Source organism: Pseudonaja textilis, chromosome 2 (genome assembly GCF_049901715.1).
Source record: "Pseudonaja textilis isolate UNSWEBS1 chromosome 2, rPseTex1.2, whole genome shotgun sequence".
Lineage (NCBI taxonomy): Eukaryota > Metazoa > Chordata > Lepidosauria > Squamata > Elapidae > Pseudonaja > Pseudonaja textilis.
Window position 1 is genome coordinate 169,503,553 of NC_141991.1, and position 9,576 is coordinate 169,513,128.

Genomic DNA, 9,576 nt, shown 5'->3' on the forward strand with positions numbered 1-9,576 from the left:
TAAATAATGTGCCATGTAGGCCTTTATAGGCAATAATCACCACTTGAATTGCACTGGAAGCCTAGTAGAAATCAATAAAAATCAAGGATTTATCCTCACGAGCAATCTGACTAGCAACAGCCTCGAACAAAGGAGGAGAATTGCTGTAGAACAATGTTCTTGACTCCTAATCCTCTAAGTTTGTGCAGAAAAATACAATCAACAAAGATACTGAAAGCCATAACAGTAAGAGATCATAGAAGGCCAGGAAAGATGCACTTCCCACAGCCCATATTTCTTCAAAGACCATTGACAAACCTGATTTGAATCTTGACTGAAAGGGATCCAGTTAATCTCTTTCCTCCAGAGCCCTCTGGAGTTGCAAGTCAACCACCTTCTCAACAGCTTAAGAAGGGATGATTGGAAGAACACCATTAAATTGTCTGCTGCATCCAACAAGGGCATGGTGAGAAGAGGAGAGACTAATGGCTTCTTAATAACCAGCAGAACTATTGACTCCTTCAAAGAAACATTAAAAAACACATAGATTCCTCTGGATGGCCTTAAGTATCTAGGAGAGACATAGGTCCAACATACAGGTAGCTGAACTTAGAACTCTGAAGATATTCCACTTTATCAAGATGGACACACTGTCCCCAGTTGAACAGGCAATGCCATGCCAACTATATAGGACCAATATAACTATCCAACTTTGACTGAATGTGATTGACTTTAGTGGACAGACACCAAGAATAATCCTCATTCTGGCCCTTTGACTACTCCCCTGGTTCCTCCATAGCCCAAATTATAGGGCCTCTGCATAGCTCTCCACCGATGGGAAAAAAGTGGACAAATAATAGCATGTTGCCATTTTAATTGCCTTAAGGAAATTCTATAGGACCATTCTTACCTTTGTTGGGTTCTCTACTGATTTTTCTCCAGTCAACCTTCCAGGTATCTCTTATGGAAGTTCATTGCATTAAGTTCTTCTGAAAATTAAAGGCTCTCCATAAGCTACACACACAGAGGTTCCATACCAAGACAACCTTGTCGAAGGCCTTCACTTGCTTCTAATTCCAATTAGTGGCTAACAACTTGGTTGAGTCCTGAGTAGCAGAAATTCATTTTGTAACGGTGAGAACAACAGGGAAGTCTGTTCCAAGTGATGAAGCATTCTTCTTTGCTGAAAATATTTAAACAGGGATCAGAGGTGGTATTCAGCCAATTCTGACAGGTTCTGGAAAACCAGTAGTGGACATTTTGAGTAGTTCGGAGTACCGCCCCCATCTATTCTCTGCCTCCTGAGTCCCAGCTGATTGGCTGGGTCTTCTTTTGTTGCCCTGCCCAAGAGAACGGAGCTGGAAAGCAGGTTAGTGGGGTGGGGATGGAATGGGGATTTTACAGTATCCTTCCCTGCCATGCCCACAAAGCCATGCCCACCAAGCCATGCCATGCCCACCAAGCCAAGCCATGCCCACCAAGCCAAGCCAAGCCATGCCCACCAAGCCACGTCCACAGTAAAAAATTTGAATACCACCACTGGCCTGGATGGCTGTGTGCTGGGATGCTATGTTGTGGATTTGTGTGTGGGGCAGAACATTGGGCTAGGTCATGTTAAAGTCTCTGCCAACCCATATATTCTACAAAGGTATAAAGAAGAAATGAAGAGACGTTGGGGTTCTCTAACCATTAATGTAACTTTCATCTGTAAGACAGTCAATATAATAAAAGGGTAATAATAACACTTCAGACTTGAAATGCAAGTGTACTACGATAGTAGTATGAGGTTGAAAAAAATCTGCCTCCATGAAGGCACATTGCTTTTTTTAAAAAAAAGTTGTAAATAATTTCAAGTGAATCTTCGTCGGATTTTTCAAGTAACATCAGAAGTAGGCAAAAGGCAAAAAGCTACTGAGAAAGTTCATTGCCCTTCAAAACCACATGAGGCTGAGATTAACCAAAGTGATTAAATATGAAATCATATGGCTTAGGGTTGTTGTCCCAGATGCTGCAGGATTACCTAGTTTCTGACCTCAGAGAAAAGCATCTGACATTTGATTGTCATTTTTTGCCACTTTACCGGGTCTGTAGCTGACACTTTCTATGGAAGGTATATGGGGCTAAGTGAGGTATGATGAATCATGGATTTTCACACAACATTCTAATTCCAAATATTGCGCACACAGTAATTTAATTCCTTCATCATGTGTGTATATCTCTTTGTTCTGATTTGTTTTCCTGCCGCTAAGACAACACTAGAATAATGGTAGTGCTCTGATTTAATTTTAGGAGTACTCTGTAAGTCTATAATCCAAGGATGAGCATCACGTGGCCCTCCAAGATGTTTCAATCTATTTCCCATCATTCCTAGCCAGAACTGCAGTGCTGAGAGATGGAGCTAAATGATTTTATGCACGACCTAATTTGCTCTGTACCCCTCAACGCGCTGCCCTCAAAATAACATAACTTAGTAAACATATAAACAATGCACTAAAATACAGATTTCCATTTATTTATCCGCTGACTTCTAGATGATTATTTCATTGTGCAGCTTAGCGGGAGTGAGCTTGCAACAACTCAATTTGTTAAGATTTCTAACGTGCCAGCAGGACCCTTGTTATTTCGCCCACAGGAATTGTATAGGCCTACTGTTCTGCAACAGATTTTTCTCTGATGTCAAGACAACCTCTTGACCTTGGTCCTTGCTCTTGTTGCAGTTGAGAAATAATATAGTGGCTGATCTGCCCAGCCTGTTCTATTTTTGACAGCACTTAACAGCACACATGGATCAAAAACTGCCGGGGGAAGGGGAAAAGGGGGAGTGAACTTTAAGAAGCTGATGGAGCACTACAGAGCCTCGGGCAGAGAAGAACATTTGAATCAATGATGGAAGAAAGTTGTGGTTTACCTATGTGGGAAAAAAAAAAGAGGCTTTAGCAGAAATCAAGTCTGATGTGCTTCAGGTATGTTTGAATGCACTTAATGGCAGCATGGTGGAAGAGGAACACCAAGAGATCTGAACTATATTATTTTAAAAAGTAGCTGCTACGAAGCATGAAAAAGAGGGGTTAAGCATGAAGGGCACATTCTGAGAAATCAGAGAACAGCTCAAGACAGAATTGAACAGAAACTGGAAGGTGGCAAATACAATTACATAAACGTGTGTATAAAAGAAGGAAAAGGCACCTCAAAGGAGTTTTATAAGCGTGAGTGAGAAACCTTCTTACAGAATTTCAGTATATGATTTTAAACATGAAAGAAATATACACTACAACTAAAGGTCACTTTAACTGCCTAGAAGGTGATTTACATGTTACAATGTAAGAATTGCTCTCCTTGGACTAGACTAGGGGTGTCAAACTTGCGTCGTCATGGCGGCATCATGTGACGTATTGGGACTTTTTCCCCCTTTGCTAAACCAGCCAGCATGTGACGCATCCAGCCTGTCAGCCGCAAGTTTGACAGCCCTGAACCTGACCACTTAATCACATCTCCACACCAAGAATTTTATGATCCTGAAATATAAACAGATAATACCATAAGCTCATGATTCAACCGACTGATAAGAGAATGACAAAAATGTCACTCAACTAAATAGCTCTTTTACGTTACCTAAAACCTAGAGCAACAAAAATCCCCTCACTTTCTTTTAATACAAAATTGCTTTGATTCATGTTTTCAGTTTATGTTGTGTATAATTTATCTTGTTGCCTACAAAGGAAATCTGAGTGGTTGCTTTGAGGGGAAGCTTCGTGGCTGTTAAGCCCCTTTTTCCACAGCATTAAAAGGTCAGTGGCGCACCTTAACTCTTAACCCCAATATAAAGGATTGAAGAGAAAATTAGATTGCATGTTAAAATGCAGTACTGCAGGCTACTTCTGCTGATCACTGGCTGCCAGCAGGTTGACTCAGCTTTCCATCCTTCTGAGGTTGGTAAAATGAGGACCCAGATTGTTGGAGGCAATAGGCTGAGGCTGTAAAGTGCTGTGAAGAAGTATATAAGTGCTATTGCTATTAAAAGCACCTTGAAACTGTGAAGATGAAATAATAGCTTTTGCTATTATTTGTTTCTCCCAATAACTGTAACCATATGTGTGTATTGTCCAATGGCTGAAGTAGAGATGAGAGAAAAATATAAGCCAGGTCTATGAGTAGGCTTCAGGAGCAGGGTAATGAAGAATGATTGCCTTGATTCCAGGAGAGTAAGGCAAGACTTCACAATGATGGACTATCAACCAACTCTGAATAGCCACAGCAATTCAAAGGGAAACACTAACTTTGCTTCAGTTCGAAATAAATCCACCACAGAGCCCAAAGTAAATCAACCAGCTGATGTCACAAGATGAACCAGCTCCGGGGGCTGATGGCAAATTAGTACAAAGTCTTGTGTGCCCACTGTCAATATGTAATATCCTATAATGATGCAAACAGATATCTTCACAAAGCCAGCAGATAAGGCACAAAGGGGAAAAAAAAATCTATCTTCTGTACTCTGGAACAAAAATATCACAGAAAATAAATATTCCACTTAGCTGCCATCAGAGGTGGTATTCAGCAGGTTCTGAACAGTTCTGGAGAACCGGTAGTGGAAATTTTGAGCAGTTCAGAGAACTGGCAAATACCACCCCAGACTGGAGATTTTACAGTATCTTTCCCCTGCCATGCCCACTAAACCATGCCCACAGAACCGGTAGTAAAAAAAATTGAATCCCACCACTGGTTGCCATCACTAATAAGATATAGTCCCTATTAAGGATGTTAATCTCTTTTGGCTGCGTAAAGGTATGCACAAATGCAGCAATGACTACAGCGGATAGAAAATCTTCAAGTCAGGGTATGCTTACCCCCTCTGAAGATACAAAGCGGAGCAAAGGTGATTGTTTTTGCCCAGTCATGCCCTGCAATAGAATTCTAAACTTCTATGACTTGCATTCCATTCATATTCCTACGCAAATTCCTACATAATGGACTGTGCTGATTGGTGAGAGAGGCAACCCATTTTTTTTTTTGCCCTTTTTTTTTTTTGCAGCCTGCCTGTCACGTGAACCAGTTCATCGCTGGAACGTTGCCTTGTGGATGATCGCATGAACCTGCCCTTTGCTTACATACACTGTTCCCTGCCCTGAACAATCAACATGACATGTAAGATGCCGTGTTTACTCATTAACAAGAAGTTCACATTTTCTGGGCCAAAGGCTCCAGCAGGAACCTGCTTTACTGATCAGAACATGCCACAGGATTGCTTTGTAGGAGGAAGGTGGTTTTTTTTTTTTAATATATGGTTCTTATGGTAAGAGGATCTTATTTTGGATGGCAACAGCTCTATTTGCTGAATTCTGGTTACGCTGCACTCCAACGTAAAAGATTGGATAGCGACCTTTTTATAGTGATTACAGCTGAACCCTCGTCTCGGCTGTAGTTTTCATGCCTATAATGTCGCCATGGGTTTTTGCTAACTGTCAACCAGATAACATCTCAGTTTCAGAAATCAACAGGGGGAAAAGAAGCATTTGGAGAAGAGCTAAAAAGCTATTTCTCCCTGACGTGAGTTTTTAGTCTCCCCTCATCCATGAGAACCTTTAGCTCTAAAATTATCCCCTTGAGCTTTATACAACATGGGCTTGGATGTAAACAAATGGCTTGGTGACCAGCATGCACAGAGGTCGATTTTGGGGAAGAACGTGACATCTGTTCTCCTAAGACTGAAAAGCCATATTCCCACGGTAGCAGTTTTCAACCATCCCTTCCAAAAAGAACATGAAGGATCCAAAAGATAAAGTTTTACTTTAAACTTAGGTGTGTGTTGAAATGTCTAGATGTTGGCTACTGTTTCTTTCTTATTAAGCAATAAGGCTTCAGTGTGGAAGTCAGTTATGTTGCCCAGCAAAGTATAATCTGGAGTACAAAACATTTTCCTGGTTATGAAACACATCCTTCTCATCTTCATCTTCTTTCTCTGGTTTATGGCCTTTCTTTTATTTGAAAAAAAAATGGTAGTCTGAAGGAATGGGATATATTCTTTTGGTCTCAGTACTGCTCTTCCCACCCCAAAATTCACCTGTCCCTCAAATACACAGTTAACAGCAGATCCAGAGGCAAATAGCAGTTACTGGAAAAGATTGCCAGGGGAAAAAGCAAAATTACACTTCTGGGTCTCATTCTTAATCAACTCGTCTCTTGGATCATAGCTTTTTCAAAAGAAGAAAGGATCTCCAGCCCCATGCATCCATCCCCATGCATCAAGCGGTGGTGCCCCAATGTAAGCTCTGACTTTTTAGATGCCTTCCAAAGGGGTCACAGCTTACATCATGATATGCAATGCATATCATGTAATGGGCCCCTGCTAGGGGCACAACAGCTCAGCGGTTAAAGCTGCTGAGCTTGTCAGCTGGAAAGCTGAAAGCCTGTGTTTGAGAGCTCAAAACCGCACGATGGAATGAGCTCTAGTTACTTGCTCGCCCTCTCCTGCCTACCTAGCAGTTCAAAAGCATGCAAATGTGAGTAGGTAAATAAGTACCACTTTGGTGGGAAGGTAACGCTATCCTGTGCACCTTGGCGTATAGTCAAGCTGGCCAACATGACCATGGAAGCATCTTCGGGCAATGCTGGTTCCCTTGGATAAGAAATGGTGATGAGTGCCATCCTCTACGGTTGGATACAATAGCAGAAAGTTTTATTTTTATTTTTAATGAACCCTCTGGTTGTACTACACTGTATATATTTGTTCTCTAGACTCAATCAAGGGAGACTAATTTTAGTTATTATGCTCCAACCGCCTTGGCTCTGCTAAGGGTAGAATATTTATTTAGTTAATTCCTATAGCCACCCATTTCAGACAAGTGACTCTGGGCAGGGAGAGTTGTCTGAAGCATGTGAGCAGAAGTTTTATGCGTGCATCCTTAAAATAAACTAGGATTTGTACTAGAATTCAAGGCTTTCAAAGTATTCCAACTATTCAGCACCCTTCAGCATTTTATAAACAGTAGCGCTATAATCATTTCTTTATGCGCCTTCATTCTATTGCCATATATAGCTTCTCAATTGCAAAACCAGACTAGATGGATTTTCCTCCTTTCCCCTAAAACCCTTGTGTTTAAATTACACAAGTATTAACTGCCTCAGAATCTTGAAAAGGGCAATTGGATTATAAAGAGTCTTATTTCTTTTCTTGGAATCAGAGAGTGGGCTGTCTTTGGAGTTTCTCATGTTCTTTGGGCCTATTCAGAAGAAATTTATGGAGCCTTTTTCATCTTGAAACAGGAGAATAAGAAGTGTTGAGGTAAAAGCTGATGGATTATGTCCTTCCCTCAAACTGCTGTCTCTCAGGAGAAAGAGGGAAGGGATAAAGTTGCTTCCTCTATTTCATGGCTTAATGATACTGTTTTATTTCCACTTCATACCAATATCCGGTTCAACATCACGAACGGCTTCCTATTGCTTTAACAGTATAGTAGTTTCCAGGAAGTTTCTGAAATATTGTCCTGAATGCATTCACTACTCTGAATTATATGCTGCTGTACTTCTTATCTGTAGGGAACAAAGTATGAAAATACAGACCAGTCTTCTGAAAACCACTGAAACAGAGTGGGACATACTGAATGGATTTAGTGAGAAATGGAAGCACACATACATGGACATTCAAGAATGTAAAGGCAATACAGCTCTTAGCTTCTGATTTATATAAAGCTTTGTCAGCAACAGAAGAAGCAAAGATCTCCCTGCATTCATACCTGGTTTTGTTTTTATTTTATTTTCAATCTGCTTTATTGATTTATTTTATTTAATGTGTTTTACCTGGTCTGTGACCATAATAAAATTCTCTCTCTCTCTCTCCCCCTCCCCCCCCTCACACACACATTCCATAATGCCCTTTACAAAAAGAAAATCCTTTTCCCCATTGCAAATGATAGGAGAAAAATAAATTAAACCTGTCCAGTGTTTTTTCTCTAAACTGGGTTAGGACTGGAAGGGTTTTTGACCAAATTAAACGTTTTGGTCTAAATGAATACTGTGATGTATTTGGGATTACACGAAGAGAGCCAGTCTGGTGCAGTGGTGAAGTCACAAGTCTAGAAACCAGGAGTCTATGAGTTCTAGTTAGACTACTTAGTCTAACTACTTAGAATGCTATAACCGAGTTGCTAAAATCATTCACTGGAAACTATGCCAAAAGTTTGGATTTGAGTATAGTAACAACTACTGGGAACATCAGGTTGAGAAGGTTCTGGAGAATGAAAAAGTTAAGATCATGTGGGACTTCAGAATTCAGACGGACAGGCACTTGGCCCACAACACACCTGACATAACAATAGTTGAAAAGAAAAAGGGTTGGTACATTGACATTGCAATATCTGGTGATGCATGAATTGTAGACATGCAGCAAGAAAAAATCACAAAGTATTGGGACTTACAAATTGAAGTTGAGCAACTTTGGAAAAAGAAATGGTTTGTTATCCCAATTGTAATTGGAGCCATTGGAGCAATACCTAAAGACCTACCTCACTATTTGGAAATTCTGAATTTATCAGACTTGAAAGCCATGATTCTACAAAAAAAACATCCTACCTGGAACAGCTTATATTCTCTGACACTAACTGAACAGTTCCTAGGTCCTTGGTCATAGGACCTGAGCTGTTGAGCTATTAACCAGCCTCAAAGGCTGTGAATCTCACTAAAGAAATAATAATAATAATAATAATAATAATAATAATAATAATAATAATAATAATAATAATAATAATAATAATAATAATAATAATAAAGTTTTCTGTCAGCAAAGAATACACACAAAGGGTCAGAAAACTTCTAAAAAGCAAACTGAATTGCAGTAACACCATCAAGGCTATAAATACCTGGGCCATACCCGTCATCAGATATACTGCTGGGATCATAAACTGGACACAGGCAGAGCTGGACAGCTTGGATAGGAAAACAAGAAAACTGATGACCATACACTATGCGCTGCACCTGTGTAGTGATGTCGACAGGCTATATTTGCCCAGAAAAGCAGGCGGCAGAGGACTTTTGCATGTGAAGCAGACAGTTGAAGAAGAGAAGCACGCTCTGGCAGATTATGTGAAAGACAGGGTTGAACCAGCTTTGATGGAGGTCAACAAGAGGAAGCTGCTCAAAGTGCAGCAAACCAAGACTCAGTATAGAAAAACAGTGATGCAAACTCGGGCTGACAGCTGGTGTAATAAAGCACTGCATGGACAGTTCCTTGAAAATCCAAGGAAAAGTAGATAAGGAAAAGACCTGGTTATGGCTGACCAACGGAACACTGAAGAAAGAAACAGGAGGCCTGATTCTTGCAGCCCAAGAACAAGCCATCAGAACGAATGTAATCAAAGCCAGAATAGAAAAATCTGCTGATGACCCCAAATGCAGACTCTGTAAAGAAGCGGATGAAACCATTGATCACATACTGAGCTGTTGCAAGACAATAGCTCAGACTGACTACAAATAACATCACAACATAGTCACTCAGATGGTCCACTGGAACTTGTGTCACAACTACCATCTGCCTGTAGCAAAGAACTGGTGGGATCATAAGCCTGAAAAAGTGGTCGAAAATGAGCATGCAAAACTACTGTGGGA

General features: G+C 40.5%; 1 long non-coding RNA gene across 1 annotated transcript; it reads right to left on the bottom strand.

The window, feature by feature from the left end:
* Positions 1-400: 400 nt before the first annotated feature.
* Positions 401-4,930, bottom strand: LOC148127235 (uncharacterized). The gene is made up of 3 exons (XR_015741474.1): positions 4,824-4,930; positions 890-1,162; positions 401-425 (listed from the first exon to the last, which is right to left on the bottom strand). It is a non-coding gene; the product is annotated as an uncharacterized LOC148127235 (long non-coding RNA).
* Positions 4,931-9,576: the final 4,646 nt, after the last annotated feature.